The sequence below is a fragment of the Pipra filicauda genome, unplaced genomic scaffold (assembly GCF_003945595.2).
Source record: "Pipra filicauda isolate LSUMZ 115617 unplaced genomic scaffold, ASM394559v2 scaffold149_size4050908_pilon, whole genome shotgun sequence".
NCBI lineage: Eukaryota > Metazoa > Chordata > Aves > Passeriformes > Pipridae > Pipra > Pipra filicauda.
The window spans coordinates 1,255,116-1,271,308 of NW_024103984.1; positions in this window are offsets into that span (position 1 = coordinate 1,255,116).

Sequence of the window (16,193 nt, forward strand, 5' to 3'; positions counted from 1 at the left end):
CCCCACTAAAATAATTAGTAACAGTTTCAGTCAAACTACTGATTGTCTTAAAAAGTGAATCAGCTTTACAGAGCAGATAGATGCCAATTGATTTCTTGACAGAACCAGCTTAACTGGGACACACCTAAAGCCATATGGCATAGATCTACTTTTAAGCAGCACAATTTATTAAGCTCAGATGTGTTCAGCTTTACTAGTGTGCTCAGCCACCCCTTGTTCCTTTGAACAGCCATTTGCTTCAAGGGGTGCGAGGCTCTTGTCACCACGAATTCGTCTGGAGTCCTACCATATAAGTTAGGGTTTAGGGCCAAATTTCTGGAGGAGCAGAATGAGTTACTTCCAGTGTGTTCTTGGGCTAGGTACCAGAGGTATGCAAGCCTTTTCTCTCTACTAAACTAAACATAATTGTAAATAAGATGTATAAGTCCCACAGAAACAGTAGTGCCATGGATCACAGAGGAGGTGGTGAACAGCTCTGTTGAAGCAGATGGAGGACAACACCACATGTCCTGCAGCCAGGTTGTGTTGGCACCACATGGAAGAGTAGGCCATGATGAAGGTGAGCTGATCTTTGATGTTGAAAACTTGTCCCTGTTATAGACATCTTCAGCATATTATGACATAGTCTTCTGCTCTGACTACTGTTTCCCCAGTTTGTTGTTCCACAGTAGGATACGTTGAACAAATTCCACTAATTCTTGTGAAGGTAAGGTAATGTGTGGTGTAACGTCACACCTAATGAATTCCTTCTATGCTCCTAAAGTAGCCCAAGGCCTATGTTCTCTCATGACCCAGATATCATCTACCATAATAAGCAGCCAGTCCTGCCAGTTCCTCCCTGCCCCTCACGTCAGCATCCAGCCACAGGCACATGACTTGGTATTCAGTAATTCACCTGAACCCTCTGCAAACCAGTCTTTGTTTTGATAGCACCTGCCAGGCCTTAATCTAAAGCTGGTAAAAGAAAAGTGATAAAAGCAAACATGTAGCATATCAACACTATACAGTTTATAGTATAGTTTATAAAAAAGAATAATTGTTTGTTATAAATAGTAGCTTTATTATCAGCCTCACAATGCAAGGAACTCGAGTCAAGAAGACAAGGTGAGAGGTGAGGTAATTCAAGGGAGAGGTTAGGATTTAAACAAGTATTCTTAGGTGCCCTGTGAGCACCTTTTATCTGCAGGTGGCCTCAGCAATTCACACCTATCTAATTGTCAGATCAGGTAAAGTTCCAGATTCTTCCTGCACCTGGATGCTAGCAGGGAGTCTCCTGACAGTAGGTGATGCTCTCCCTGGGCTGGGAATCACCAGTCAAATGAGCTCATTTCCTGCACAGCTCACATGAGCCTCTCCAGTGGTGAGCTGTAGGCCTGGTCTTTGCCCTGTGTGTCCAGGGAGATGTGACTGGGAAGCTCCTCTTGCTTTTTCTCCTGGGAGAAGATGCAGCGTTCCATGAAACTGGTGACTCTTTGGGGAATCTTTGTCATTACTAAAGAAGAGATTGAAGTTTTGGCAGTTTAATCCGACATCTCTAAAGAGCTAATTACATGGCTGTACAAGAACTAATTATGGAGAAGGCTGACGAACCTACACAAAGAAGGTAAGCACGGCTTTTGGAAGGGTATCTCTAAAGAGCGTGGACAAGGGGAAGGTAAACCACTGAAAGGGGAGTAAATACAGAGGAAAATAGGCTAGCTGTTGGCTTTCAGATGAGTATTTGGTTAATGAACAGCAACCAAGCATGAACTATGTACAATACACTTTTTCTAAGAACAGAAACAGCGCCTTGAAGCTATCTTGTACCTGTAGTACTCTGTACTGCTTCAGTATGTCCTTTGGCAAGAGGCAGAAACAAACTAAACCAGAAGAGGGAGTCTGTTCTCCCTCCCTGTATAAGGAACTACAAAAGAAAGTCTAGAAAACTGAAATCCTGACTGATAAGCTACCGAGTACCTCCCTGCTGTATTTTCTTCGCTTCCCCATTTGAAATGAATGTTTTTACTTTCTTTACCTCTTTTTTTGGAGCTGCTCTCCTCAGGGCTCTTTTGCTGGGGGTTTTTCACAACTTGTAGCTGCAGGCTGTCAAACTGAGATGTGACCCACTGGTGACTTGCTGCTTCTAGGCCAGTTGTGATCTAGACAGGGCAGTGTAATTAGAACTGCAGAGACAAGTGATTGCACACTGTGTTCCAGTGTTTGAGTTCTGTGCAAGAGGGGTGAGAACAGCAGACCCTTCACATCTTTCTCCTGTACACAGGGGTAGGAGCTCTCTGTGATGCCCTCCTGCATTGCTGTGAAGAGGAGTTGCCCCTCTCTTACAGGGATAGCGAAGTCAACACGGGTCTCTAACACAGGATAAAATACAGAGGCATTGGGAAGAAGGTGGATAAATATGGGTGCTGAGTGCCACAAACTCCTGAGAAAGGTGAGGGAAGGCTAATTTTGGCTGATGAATGCTGTAGAAATACTCTCTTGCTATTTAGGGTCTCTTTCTAATCATAGAACAATACTTGGACTGGGAATATGTAAGACCTGAGGCTGGGGAACCTTTATTACTTTTTTGTTTCATTTACTTTATGCTGGTTAATACCTTATGAACACTGAAACCCCTAGATTTTCACACCAAACTACTACAGTAATACACACATACTATAATAATTTGGATATTGTGGAACAGTAGTGCAAGAATGAGGTGATGCAAAGACAAATGATTCTCAGGGAGAGGGGTGGGGTGGGTGGTTTTGCGTGATGTCACATACAATGACACAAGAGCAGCTCAGGTGGGCAGTTTACTTGACCACAACACTTTTGTTTGGTTGGTTAACACAGATGTCCTGAGCCTGGTAAAACAATAGGCTGTGGGGACAAAAGCTCTTTTTACCAACCCCACTAAATTGAAGTGATTTACAGAAAAGATGAAACCTTTTTTAAAGTATAATAAATGCCGATTAGTTGAAAAGGTCACGTATGCACCTGACTGTTCCCCAGAGGGTTATAGCTGGGATTGAAAGGGTTACTTGGTGCATATGCTGGATTTATATCTTGTGACTTTCAGTGAATTACTGTGTTAATGCTAACCATTAGCATTAGTCTCATCAGTCTCACCTCTTCTGACTCTATGCTGGCTTCCTCTAGTTTCTAGTTTGACTTTCTCTACCTAGAAACTGGGAAAAAAAATTTCTTTACAATTTTTTCATAACACAAATGAAAAATTTCAATATAACAGAAAGACTCTTCCATCTTTATTGTAAATAGCTTAGAATTCTCTCCTTTATAAAAAAATCCTATCTCTCTGTAAAATCAGATATATATAGTGAATTTATGTTAAGTTGTCACTCAGGCTTTCTGGAGCAGACACATTTAGATTTATAGGATTATCTTTTGACTGAGTTCATAAAGTCTTTTTGCTACCTCTCTACAACACCATGGGTTTTGCCAAAAACACTGAGTTCACATTAGCTGTAAGAATTAGTTCACCCTATACAGCAAGTAATAAGCAGCACACGCAGCTGATCTGATGTATCTGAAGTAGGCTACAGCACCTGGTGTTTAGACTTTTCTTTAATCCCCTTCTAACAAAGGTAAAAAAGTGAATGCTGAGATCTGAGTAATACTAAGGTTATGCTGAGCTTTATGATCCAGTCCCCAAGAAACAAAACAGACTTTCAAACTAGGATTTTATCCCTGGGGACTGCTGTACAACCTGATTATCCTTTTGAAGTCACTGGAAGGACTGATATCAATGTCTAAATCTTAGCTACAAAGAGGTCTATAGTGTTGGGGAATACAGAGTGGTACTTGGAAAAGCGAAGAGAGCACAAATATCAGTATTCCTGGTCACTAAAAAGTCTGTCCACTACATGACTAAGTTCTGTTTGTTATATATAAGTGATGGACAACTCCATGATGAATAGAAAAGAAGACAAATATTTGTCGTGAGCTGCTCTTGTTCTGTTGGAAAAGTGTAAAGCAGACCTCTTTGGAAATCATTCACTGAAATCTTTTAATTATATCCCTTCTCACCACAGCAGATTCTTGACAGGCAGCTTTCCTGGAAGCCTCTTGATCAATTTGAATCTGCTTCTTCAAAGACTCTTTAAGTGTTCAGAATATACCTTTTCCTCAGTCTTGCTTTTTCCATTAACTGTTCCCTTTAAAGAGAAGAACCAAATTCAGTTACATTTCTGTTCAACATGTTTTATTTTTTAATCACAAGAATATGAAAGATAATTCTATTTTAAATACTTTTGTTTTGGACATACTCTGCCTCACTACTGTTTAAAGATTGGAATGTGTTTTCTAATATTTCATATTCCATTTATTTAAAAGGCAGTTCAAAATAATTACATTTTGGAAAAATCACTTTGGGACAACTTAGTTTCCTTCAGGAAATTAAATAGCTAAGCCTGCTTAGGCAGGAGATTCAGACCGCACCTACACTTAAGTTTGAGGTTTTACTTTCTAGTGTTCAGTTTTGGGTGGAGAATTTAAACAATTATCCTGTGTCTCCTTGCTCTAGCTGCTGCAGGCCACTTCACAGTAGAAGTGGTATTTGCTATCCTCATGAAAAAGCTGTTTGTAACAGTACTGTAATGACCCTGGGTAAGCAGTTTGTAGGGTTAGTTTGCTTTCAGAAGAATTTGTAGCAGGAAAGTTAGAAATCCTTGTTTTCGCTTAGGTAGCCTGCAAAGTGCCTTCTCAAGGGGGTTACATGTTTTTTTCCCCTTCTGCAGTCCAGAGGGGGCTGCAGAGAGAGCTATATCACTCTCTCTCTCTCTCCTATACCAGAGAGAAATAGCCCTAACAGACATGTACAGAGGCCTTGGGAAGGCAGGGGAGAAACAGGATAAAGAGGCCCTGAGAGGGCCAGAACTTGCCTTTTTCTCTGTGGCCTGGTGTGTAAAGCGCTCAGTTTGGTATTTTGTAAGTTTTCTTGTGTTCTGGCCTTCGAAATCAACTTTTTCAGTTCTTTCCCCTGTCTTGCCATTTCTGGGGATACCTGCATATCTTACTTTACACAGTTCCTTGTACAGCAGAGTAGGTGGAAGAGTTATTATGGGAATGAGTGAAAGAGCCCAGTTCCATACCTCTGCACAAATCTATCATGCTGCTGGCTCAGCATACAGTCAAAAGTAAAGATAGGTAAGTAAAGCCATAAAGCTCTGATGTTAGTGCAAAGGCATGTTTCTCTTCAACCATCATGTCGTGGATCTGTCTTACCTGCAGACCATCAGCTGTTGATGCTCAGTTTCTTTTCAGCCCATATTGAGTCTGAATCAGCTTGCTCAAAAGAATTTCAAGGTTGCTTTGGTATCTGAGAAGCAAGGGGAGTCTCTAAAGAGTATTTACTGTTACGAATTCATTCTTGCTTGTAAACAGAAGTCTCAATGCAGTTACTTGAACTTACAGCTTTGAATAGCAAAGTCATGACAGAGCAGAGTCCACTTCTGTCTCACACCTACAAGCTTGGTTTCCCTGTCCATAATAACACATCCTTTCTCTGTACTTCTGTCTAGTAAGACTGAGTGAACAGACTGAAACAGAATAACTATCTGCCTCCCAGCAATATAGCTAGATAAATATTATCTGCAATTATTCTCTACTGGGACGTAATAATAGTAAATCCTGGGGCTGTCTTTATAGTCATGTAAAGTGTGTGTTTTCTAGCCTGAATATATGCAATCAGTTTGAATGAAAACCAGCTGTGTTCAGCTGAGCTTCCATAGTTTTCACGTTGGATTTGCTGAAAACAGGTTCTGTTTTCAGCTACAGACTAGAATGCTACAGATAACATTAAACATATGCTCTGTTCTTTAGGAAAATACATTAGTACATCTAAGTGGTATGAAGTTGAAATTCTCTTTCACCCAAGTGTGTTTGGTCTCTATATGATGCACTTGCCAAGCTCAGTATTATCTACACATGCATCCACAGCTCTTTCTCCAGCTTTTGCACTTCAGTCTTAGAGAAAAGAGATATGACAAAATAGCTCAGCATTCTTATAGTGCAAAAACAGCAAAGCATTACTTTAAGTGGAACACAGAAGCAGACTGACAATGCCTCTTTGCCTAAGGCAACTGTTTTCTTTTCTCTGAGTCTCATAGTAGGAGAAGCAGCAAAGGAATGACTTCTAATTTATCCTTCCATAGAAATAATTCCAAGATTACAATTCACTTAGTTTTAATCTAGGTATGATGTCTTGGTCACTTTCTTCTGTCACTACATCAGACTTAGGACTGTTGCATAAATTTAGTTTTCTTGCTCTCTAGTAGTCACACTAACATTCTGTGCTGTTTTTAAAAGAAAGCTGGGAATCTTTCCACCGCTGTCCCAAATTCTATGACACAAGTCACAATGAAGTAGAGCTTTACTTTCAGCTTATTTTTCATTACCACCCCCGTTTGCCTCCGTCCTTATTAATCTGATCTTTTTATAAAGTTTTTCAAGTTTCTAATCTTTCAAGCAATTTCTACCCATCTCTTTTGTTTTAATGCCCCCTGGTGGCTCTTAACCGTTCTACTCTTCTCACACATTAAGCAGCTTAACTATCCTGAACCGTAGAGGTGCTGCATCAACAGCATGAACCTAATGGCAGTATGAACAGAATCGAAGATGATTTTGATACACAGCCCTCTTTAATATATGTGCTTGACACCACACATATTAAGTAGAGTAGATAAATAAGCACTTCCCTCCAAAGAGCTCCCGAAGAGCTCAGGTTAAACAACCTTACCTTAGATGAACGTAAAAAACAAGTTTCCTTTTTGAGCTGCAGAGAGATACCTGGGGTTTTCCTTTGCCACAGATCAGCTTATTCTTGCAGTCACCTGTTGCCATCACCTGTTGCACCTGCTGCTGGACACACTGAGGAAAAAGGAGCAGATGTCACCACCCCCTAAGAAAAAAAAAGGCAACAAGAAAGTTACTCAATGTCCTCTTTCTACCTGAGTATTTTAACTTTCTTCTGTTGCTTCAGGTATAAATTTTAAATTAGGTGAAAAAACAAAACAGATTAAAAAACCCAAAATATCCAAATGGCATAAATTCCTCCAAGACAGTTAATTTGTAGGAGCAGGTGCTCAAATTAGTACAATGGCCATAAGAAGGACACTGTCCTAAAAGCACAGCCAGAAGAAATAGAGAGCTGAAAGAAACCTTTGACAACAGGGAACAGAGAAGCAAAAAATAACTAGAAGAATAAGAAGGCATGGAGAGAATTAAAATAACTTAGACAGTAAAGAATATGAATTCTTTAATGTTCTGAATGCTCTGTTGCTTAATATAGCTGAAAGAATATGACAGAGGAGTTCTGTGTCAAACAGAAAAAAAGGTTTTGGTATGTTACAGCCTGACTACTGCAGAAATATAACTTTGATTATTGAATAACACATTCAAAAGGTGTTTCAGTTAATTCTTCTTTAGCATCATGTTAGGACCTTATCAGCAGCTAAGTGTTTCTTAGGATCTCCAATGTATAAAACTGGTCACTACATCCAAAACTGAAAAAAAAAAATAATAAGGTAAAAGCACTGGTAGCACAGTATTAGTAAGCTTTTACTCAACTTTTCTGAAACCAGTCAAGTATCCTGATCCAAGTGACTGAGACTAGTGAGAAATAACGGACTGGGAAAAAGTTAAAATTGGGAATGAGGTCCCAAGTGCAATTTTGTCTAGAAAAGGCATAAAACTGTTGTTAATACCTTATGTACATAAGCTGTATATATATGTACAGATATACAAGCTGTGTCCCTGTACTAGAAAATGGAATGGAGTCATGGGATCATAATGACATACCTAAATGTCTAGTACCTCAAGTTCTATATAGTCCTCTAAGCTCATCCCACAGAGGCATCTAAACAGATGGAGTAGCATTTGTGATATCTAATTCTTTGGGTTTTTTTTCCTCGCTTTGACCAGTCACTTTCCATGAAAGACAGCTCCTTCAAAAAGCACCTTGATTCCTGCTACAGTTAGTCAGCAGCCAGGTCATCAGTTATCTGCTTGATTAGTGGTTTACCTGCTCATGTACAAATGCATCCAAGCAGTGCAATAGCCTCTTGTTCTCTTCCACTAGTGTTTGCAAAGTGAATTCCATTGAAACCATTTCTAGATACAAACAAGAAAATCCAGCTTTAATTGTAACGCTTCAAGATTTCCTCAGTCACAATACATGGACAGCACAAAACCTCAGCACTACATAGGGATGAAGTATAAGTCTCTCCTATTTCAGAGAGCTCTTCTGCAACAGTGAAATACCAGAAAGACTTAAATTCCTGAAACACTGAAAAGGCATTGAGAACTCTACATAGGAAAGCTAGGATGTACTTAAGTAATGAAGGTAAGAGAATTACAAATCTCAAATATTTTTATTCTTGATTTCCTAAGTAATTTTTTGTTCAGTGGATGGAAGCACAGATTCTGATTATTAAAAGTGTTTGCTCTTACTGACAACAATGTATCACAAATTCCTCTTTCCAGCTGAGTATACTTTCTGTTTAACTATGTCAGAGATGAACACACTTAAAAACAAGTATGTTAATACTTGAAACTATGTTAAGATTATAATTTTTAGTACCTTGGATGCAGTTGAAATCTCCAGAGCAGTACTCAGTCTCTGAACTTCTTTTGCCTGTTCTTCAGCCTCTTTATATCACTTTCGTGTCAGTGCAACTTCACTGCTTCTTGCTGTACAACCTTCAATTCTTGGAAATGCTCCTTGTGAATTGCATTCAGGCACTGTTCTGAGCAGGCTACCAAAAAGAAAAGGCATAAAACTTTGACAGGAAAAGTATATGGAGGGACAGCGAAGAGCAAAGTGGTAAAAAACTTTTTTTAACTACCTGCATTCTTTGGATTCAGGCTTTTTTCTGTCTGCAGCTGGAAGATGTTAAATTGCAGTGTCTGTACAACACTCTCTAACTGGCATGTTCGGTTCTCCAGTGTTTTACAGTTTGTTCACAGTGTATTTTCTCCCACAAATGCTACCTTGGGCTCCACAGGGATCATGGATGGTTAACTAGCAAATGTGTTTAAGATGTCCATACTAGAGATAGAATCTCCTTTGCAGCTCATCTCTGTCTTCTGAGGGACCTCTGTGTATGACTCAACTCTTCCCAGGCGTTGGACAGGGACCATGAGCAACTAATTCCCAGCTGAGGGGTTTGCCCAAGATCAGGCATCACTGTCATGCAGTGTGACAACATCAAAGTACCTTTTAACAACCCGTCACTTGGGCTCAGCTTTTCCTGAAGCTTCTAGTATGTTGAGGTAATACTGTTGATATAATATGTGTTTGGAGTGAACTGGTTTGTAGGGCGTGTTGACAGGCTATTATTAAATACATATCTAGAAGTGAAAAGTAGATTTTTTGCAAAATTTGAAATCTCTCTGTAGATGGCAGCAGAGAGGAATGATATTTATTGGAACTTCTAAATATGGTGACTATGCATTTTATAATTTGTGCAACTGCAGCTGGTGGCTCTCCATTAATGCTGAATTTTTTGCATTTTACTGATGAATATAATTACTTCGATTTAAGGATCTTTTGGCATGACTGTTTTATTCTGGAGGAAGGGTTGGGAGCTCCTCTCAGCAAAGAGTGTGACACTGCAGACAGGGCAACACTGCATTTGATCAATGTATGTAATAAAAAGATCCTCAGCTGGTGTAAGGATGTCATTGCTCCACTTGAGAATTTGCTTCAGGAAGCCTTTTCCTGGGGGATGTTGCTAGGAGGCTTGTGAAGAAACGTAGGATGTGAGGGAATATAAAGATCACTTGGGAAAGAGATTAAAATGATAAATTAAGTAACTTTTAAGTTTCTCACCTAAGGAAGGGATGCATAAATAACACTGAATATTAAAAATATAATTGTTTTTTATTGTATAGTTCCTTGATAACTACTGGTGTTGTACTGAGGCTGTTCTTTAATCAGAGGATAGTCAAACAACAATGTAGGGATGCCTGGTTTATGCAGTAGGATATATGCAGTATGTATAGGAGATGAGAACATAAAAGAGCAACTGATATGTAGGTCAAATGGAAACAAATCCTTTCATGAGCTGAGGTAGGGTGACGGTATTTGACAGAAAGATAACTAATTCTGAAGGCACCTTATAAATTTTGAAACAAACAGATCAAATGCTATTCTTAATTAAGTTTGCATTAGGAAAACTGCTTGATCTGGGCTTTTTGTTCACATTCTTTATTTTACTTTTAGAAGTTGGTGTATATTTCGGTAAGAGTGACTTCATATTAAAAAAAAATAGGAGTAAAACATTCATCAAACTGTCTGTAGCATATTTTCCATGGGAGACTTTAAAGATGATGGTGATCAAAGAAATGAACATTGGAAGTTGAAGTTAAACAATGAGATGTTCTTTTCTGCTCCAAATATTCTCCGCAGGAGTTTCACAGGAGTCTTCAAGATAAGTTAAAATAGTATTATTTTTAATGTCATTTATATGGCAATAGGAGATGGGGCAGGCAGGTGCATTACGATGACAGCTCACCTACTTTTTTCTTCAAATCAGTATCATTTCCTCTAAGCTTTGCCACCTACATATATATGTGATGGATTTATCATTGCTGTACAGATTTGCAAGCTAAACTGGCATAGAAGAATACTTTGGTTTGTAGTTAAGAACACAGCTGTACTTTTGTTTCTTACTAAAGCACCTGTGCTTTGTGTGATGTGTACAGCAGCCCACATATCTTAGTAAAGCTTTCATGTAAATTATATATATTTTATATATAAAAATCAGATAATTCATGTACTGTTTTTATTATTTCAGCAGTGTTATGGCTCCAGGGGTTTTTTTTTGTATTGTCTCTAATTACATTTTTAGTCTGATTTAAAATTTTTCAGGGAATGGGCTTTTCCTTGGGAAGTTTTTCCATATTCCAGTAGAGCTCACTGCTTGAAGTGCTTCTTCATTTTCCTTTCTTGTAATGACATTTTTTTTAGTTATAGCCTTTTTACTCTTCTGATAATTTCTTTTAATTTCTACTTAGATTTGCCATGTATTTGTAGATAATTAAGTGCTACAACTGTTATTAGTTAACAAAGTTTTATTCCAGCCCATGTAAAATACTTTGCCTCAGTTTCACTGATCTTTCTTGAATTCCTTCTACTGTTTTGAGGTAGAACTGAAGTCTTTGTTCAAGGTGTAGTCTGAGCTGCCAGCACTTCTGCAGTGCTTGTCTTTAGAATTCTTTTCTTCTCAGTCAATTACTTGCTTACGCAGAATGTTTTGGTATGACGGTGAATCAGAGAGCAAACACTAGTACAAATATTTTGGATTCCTTGGATAGTATGAAAGAATGCTGCAGCAGTAGGTGGAACTTGCAAGCTTGAATTGAGAGGTGGGATAAATTGGATCAGTTTGTCCGTCCAGGTTGGCACTCTGCAAAGGAAGGTGGTAGGAGTGGAGCCTCAGCTCTATTCTGTTACTGCTGTAACTCTGCTTTCCCTGAATGTTGCTTCAATTAGTTTATCCTGTTCTTCTAAATTGCCCTTTTTTATTGCATCAGATACAAGTTGTAGAAATTTAAGCTGAAAATTTCCCCGTCAGAACCCTTCGTGCTGTTTCTTTATCCTATCTGCTATTTTTATAATTAATGAGATATTGACTTCTTTGTTAGGCCCATGTTGCCTGACTCCAACATACTTCTACAAGCACATATGTGGGTTTTTAATTTACTGTCATCACTTGCACTGAGAAGGGTATCAACATGTATATGCTGAAAGCACTGTTCTTTGATCCATCCTTAAAACTCTCCTACACTGTTATGTCTCCAAAACTTAGTGAGAATTCAGGTTATCAGTATTTCTGCCACTGTGATGGCTTTTTGGCATAAGTCTGCATTTTGTGCTACCCAGTTTGTTTGCATCTGCCTGTTCTTTGTAGCAAGATGTTAGATCTTTAGGAAAGCTGGAGACTAGCTTTTGAGTGAAGTGTCATGAAAAGATCATCCCTGGCTTAGGGTTATTAGCTGCTGTAGAATTTTAAGTAAGTATATTAGATATTTTACATAATAATATATCATTGTAAGTATTCTATGTGATATATTTTTCTTCCTTATGCTTACGGTAATATTTATATAATCCTTATTTTTTTATACAAGAGAAAGAAAAAATGTTTTGTTTTTCTCTCTCTATGCTTACCTGCCTCTGATCTGCCATCCTTCTCCCCTCCTCCCCATTTTTTGTAGAGAGCTAGTACAATAGTTCTTCAGTTTGAGAGCTTTGTCTCGTACAGGGAGGGATCTTTAGGATGACAAATAATGATGTCATGCTGAGAATTATGAGTTTAAGAACTAGGAACAAATAAACTAAACCCATCAGATTTTGTATGAAGGCTAATGTCTTTAATAAGAAACATGCAAGGAGATAATTATGTCTGCATATGTGTGTATACATATATATGCAGAAAATATAGTAATAAATTTGTATCTAAGTTATTACTTAACTAAATCTTCACACTTATTGAATTACTAGGTACTTTTCTGGCTTACTGCTTTCTCCTAAAAGACCCTTTTTCTGTGTGCTGCTGAGCCAAGACTGAAAGCTTTAAAAAAAGAAGTCTTGAACTTTGGATAAGTATAAATACAGATCTCATTGATTCTCATATGTAGTTTATCTTCACAGTAAACACTAGTAACTGTAGCTCAGAACACTGTCAGACACATTTGAAATATAAATACAAGTTCTGTCTTTACTTTGTAAGGACATAAGAGGGCCCTGCTTAAAACATTGCAAAAATGAGACTCATGTTTCTCCCGCTTTTGTTTTCCTTTCAATGTCTTACAATTTCAGTAATTAAACAATTAACATGCTGTATGCATCATGTACAATGTTCTGGCTCTGAACGTTCATATTCTCTAAAAAGCAGAGGATGTCAGTCTTTTCTGCACAATTTTGTGAACAGAATAAATAACATTCTTCTCAGACTTCATCATAATGCACATTCCAATAGATAATGCGAATATTTCTTCTGTGTAAATGCATATATGAGAAGTGTGGAACACATACACAAAAATTGGCATTTTATCTGGATTCTATTAATTCACTTGAAGAAGGGTCCAGTAGAATGGCAACTCAAGTGTTATATTGATTCTGAATCAGAACGCTCACTTTTGGAAATCAGGAAACAGACTATATATAAAGCACTAGACCAAGGGACAATCAGTACCTGGAAATTGTGTCAATTTGCTGTCCAACTCTTCTCTGAGAAGTCTGCAAATTATGAGATGGCATCTGCTCCTTTAGGAGTATATAGAAGTCCTGTTGCTTTAAATGAAAATGTTTCTATGGCATTCAGGTTTACTTCAACAAGTGCAATGATTTACCATTCTTAGTTTCTGTGTACATTAATAGGAAAGCAGAAGCACAAGAAATAATGGCAACACTTTTCACTCCGAGATATGGGAGCGGAATCAGCTTCTACCTTAATTAGTTCATGTCAGCTTATCAGACCAGCTTCATATCTTCAGGCTTTAAAAACCTAATATGGCACTAGACATTCTTTCTTTTTTACCTTTCAAAGACAAGTACCCCCTTCTCAGGCACTGAACTAAAAGAATACAGAATTAAAGTGTAATCAAAGTGTCATTGTACATGATAAGTTAATGCATAAATTTCAGCAGATTTAAAGACACATGACAAGTCTAAATGAAATCTAAAGGAGTCAAACACAATAGTCCTGCAGTGACATAAATGTGTGTCATTATTTCAGTTGTCAGTATTTGTGGCTCTTTCACTGAAATCAAATGAAATTATACTGGAACATTTGGTGCACTTAGATTATAGAACAGTGACCTGCACTCCTGCTGAGAGACAATATTTCATGTAAGCAGATTATAGTGGATTCTGCTAGGTGTTTGAATCCATTTTAAACAGATTGTCATTAGTGCTCCTACAAACAGTAACATTCCTCCTTTGTGTAATTCAACAGTGTGAAACAATTGCATACATTTTGTGAAAATGAAAGGAAAAATCTCTTCTTTATAGAGTTCTGTCTTTTCTCATATTTTAGGAGCTGGCGGTGGGTACACTGATTTTTAATCTGTGAAAAACATTGCAAGAATGCAAAAAGATTTATAGCATCTTTTATTGTTTTTCATATTATGACTTTCTATATGTTCTGGCTGCAAATCTGCAGTCAGAGTAAGTAATAACACAAGTTCCAGTTTTTAAACCAATAGCAATGCTCTTAGTAATATTTTTTTCCTATTTTTAAATTAAAAAATTGAAAGCTGTAAATCCTATTGAAGTGCTTTTTATAAAACAGAATTAAATTCTGAGTAAGGGTTTGCCTCTTGCCTTAACACCAGTGACACATAAGCTTAATGTATCTGCTGGCCTGTTTTTGAAGAGTCTCTAAGGGTAAGACACTGACGTGATAGAAGAGGTAAATGACTATTGTGTTTACTGGAAGAATGACTTCTCCTTCAGAACAAGTGAACGGCAAAGCAGGAGAGCCCCATCAGTCATTAAGATAACTAACCTCAGATTTAAACCAGACTTGCACAGCAAGCAAAGGCATCACACGGGATACATTAAATTTTAATTAACATTTTATGTTTGAGTTCAGGAATTGTTTACGCATTCCTTAAGAGGAACATTTTATTTTTGAATATAATCGAAATTCAGCATGTATTTTTGGGAGGGATTTTACCTTATTATATACTAAACCTGCATTCTGCACTCTTTGAAGTGGTGTCCTAGTTTTATGTGAATAACCAGAGACTGCTGCATAGCTTTGGGGAGCGTGGCCCAAATCCTGGGAGTTGCAGACTGACATGTGCTGTAAATTACCACATGCATTCACAGAAGGACAGTATAGATTGCCTTTTTCCAACCTCAAATTCTTGTGTCCACTTTGTACAGAATTCATTTGTCGGTGGGAGGGAAAGTGTCATTTATCTGCTTCAAATTTATGGTGGGCCTGTGGGAACTGAACCACAGGACTGGGGGATTTGAACCTTGATTTATGACAACAGTAGGAAAAAAAGAGGGGGAGCATTAACCTCCATTGTAAGCATCCATTTTACACTGGGGTCCTTGTGGGTCTAATGAAGCTCAGTAGAGTGAGGTGCAAAATACCAGTTCCACACCAGAGGATCTGGTCTGTTATCTCTTAGAACAACTTGCATTGCTGACAGATACACTAACAGCTAACACGTTTAGTTATGCTGAGTAGCAGAGTTTAATTTATATTCAAAACTTGATATGTTCAGCAAAATACATCACTCTTCTTATTATTTTGAACATCCTGAAGTTAATTAATCTATCTAAGCAATATTCTATTATTGATTGTTTTATTTTTATCTACTGGCTTTCATTTTTGTTGATGTACTTGTGAAAAGGTGATGTTCTGATTAAAAGGCTTTACTGCATTTATAAGGAGTGCAGGGTTCTCTTTACTTCCAATGGGGCAATATTTAATTATGTTAAAATGCAATTGTCCTAAATACTGCTTTGTAAAATACTATTTCTCCCTTCAGACCTTGTTTCCTTAAATGCTGACAGATTTCATGTTCTGAACTCTCTATATCAAACTGCAGACAACATCCTGGTTCCAAGTCATGAAAAAATGAATAAATAGTACTTATTTAAAGAGAACATTAAAATCCTTCTGCTAATGTTTGCCTTTGTCAGCCTGCTTACATCATATGGAATTCAAGGTTTTTCTTCTGTTTTTTTTTAAAAAAGACAGATATGTACTGTAACACTGGAGACTTTGTAAGGAGCTTTTCCCGATGCTTACAAAGGTTTCTGTGATTACAGGAAGAATGTACAACTGCATTCAACACAGCAGTGTCAGACCATTTAAAACATATCCCAGACCTGGAATATATTCCAGTAACTGGTAGGCTGCAGGATGCAATGGGCACAGATCCTTACCTGTATGGTCAAAATTACTGGATCATAGAAAAATTAGGTTGAATGAAGTGTTGGCTTTTACAGAAGCCTGTAGCACTTTCTTGCTGAGTTTACAAGGACAGATTTTTTTGTCCATCATATTTTATAATCAGAATTCATAACTACGTATGCTAGAAGTGTATATGTTGTAATCTCACTGTGCCTTTTCAAGGTAATCACTGTTCTTTATAGAATTCATGGCCAAAGGCAATATTCTGACCATTTGCTCTGATGTCCTGAGTAAAATATCTCACAGATGGTTCTG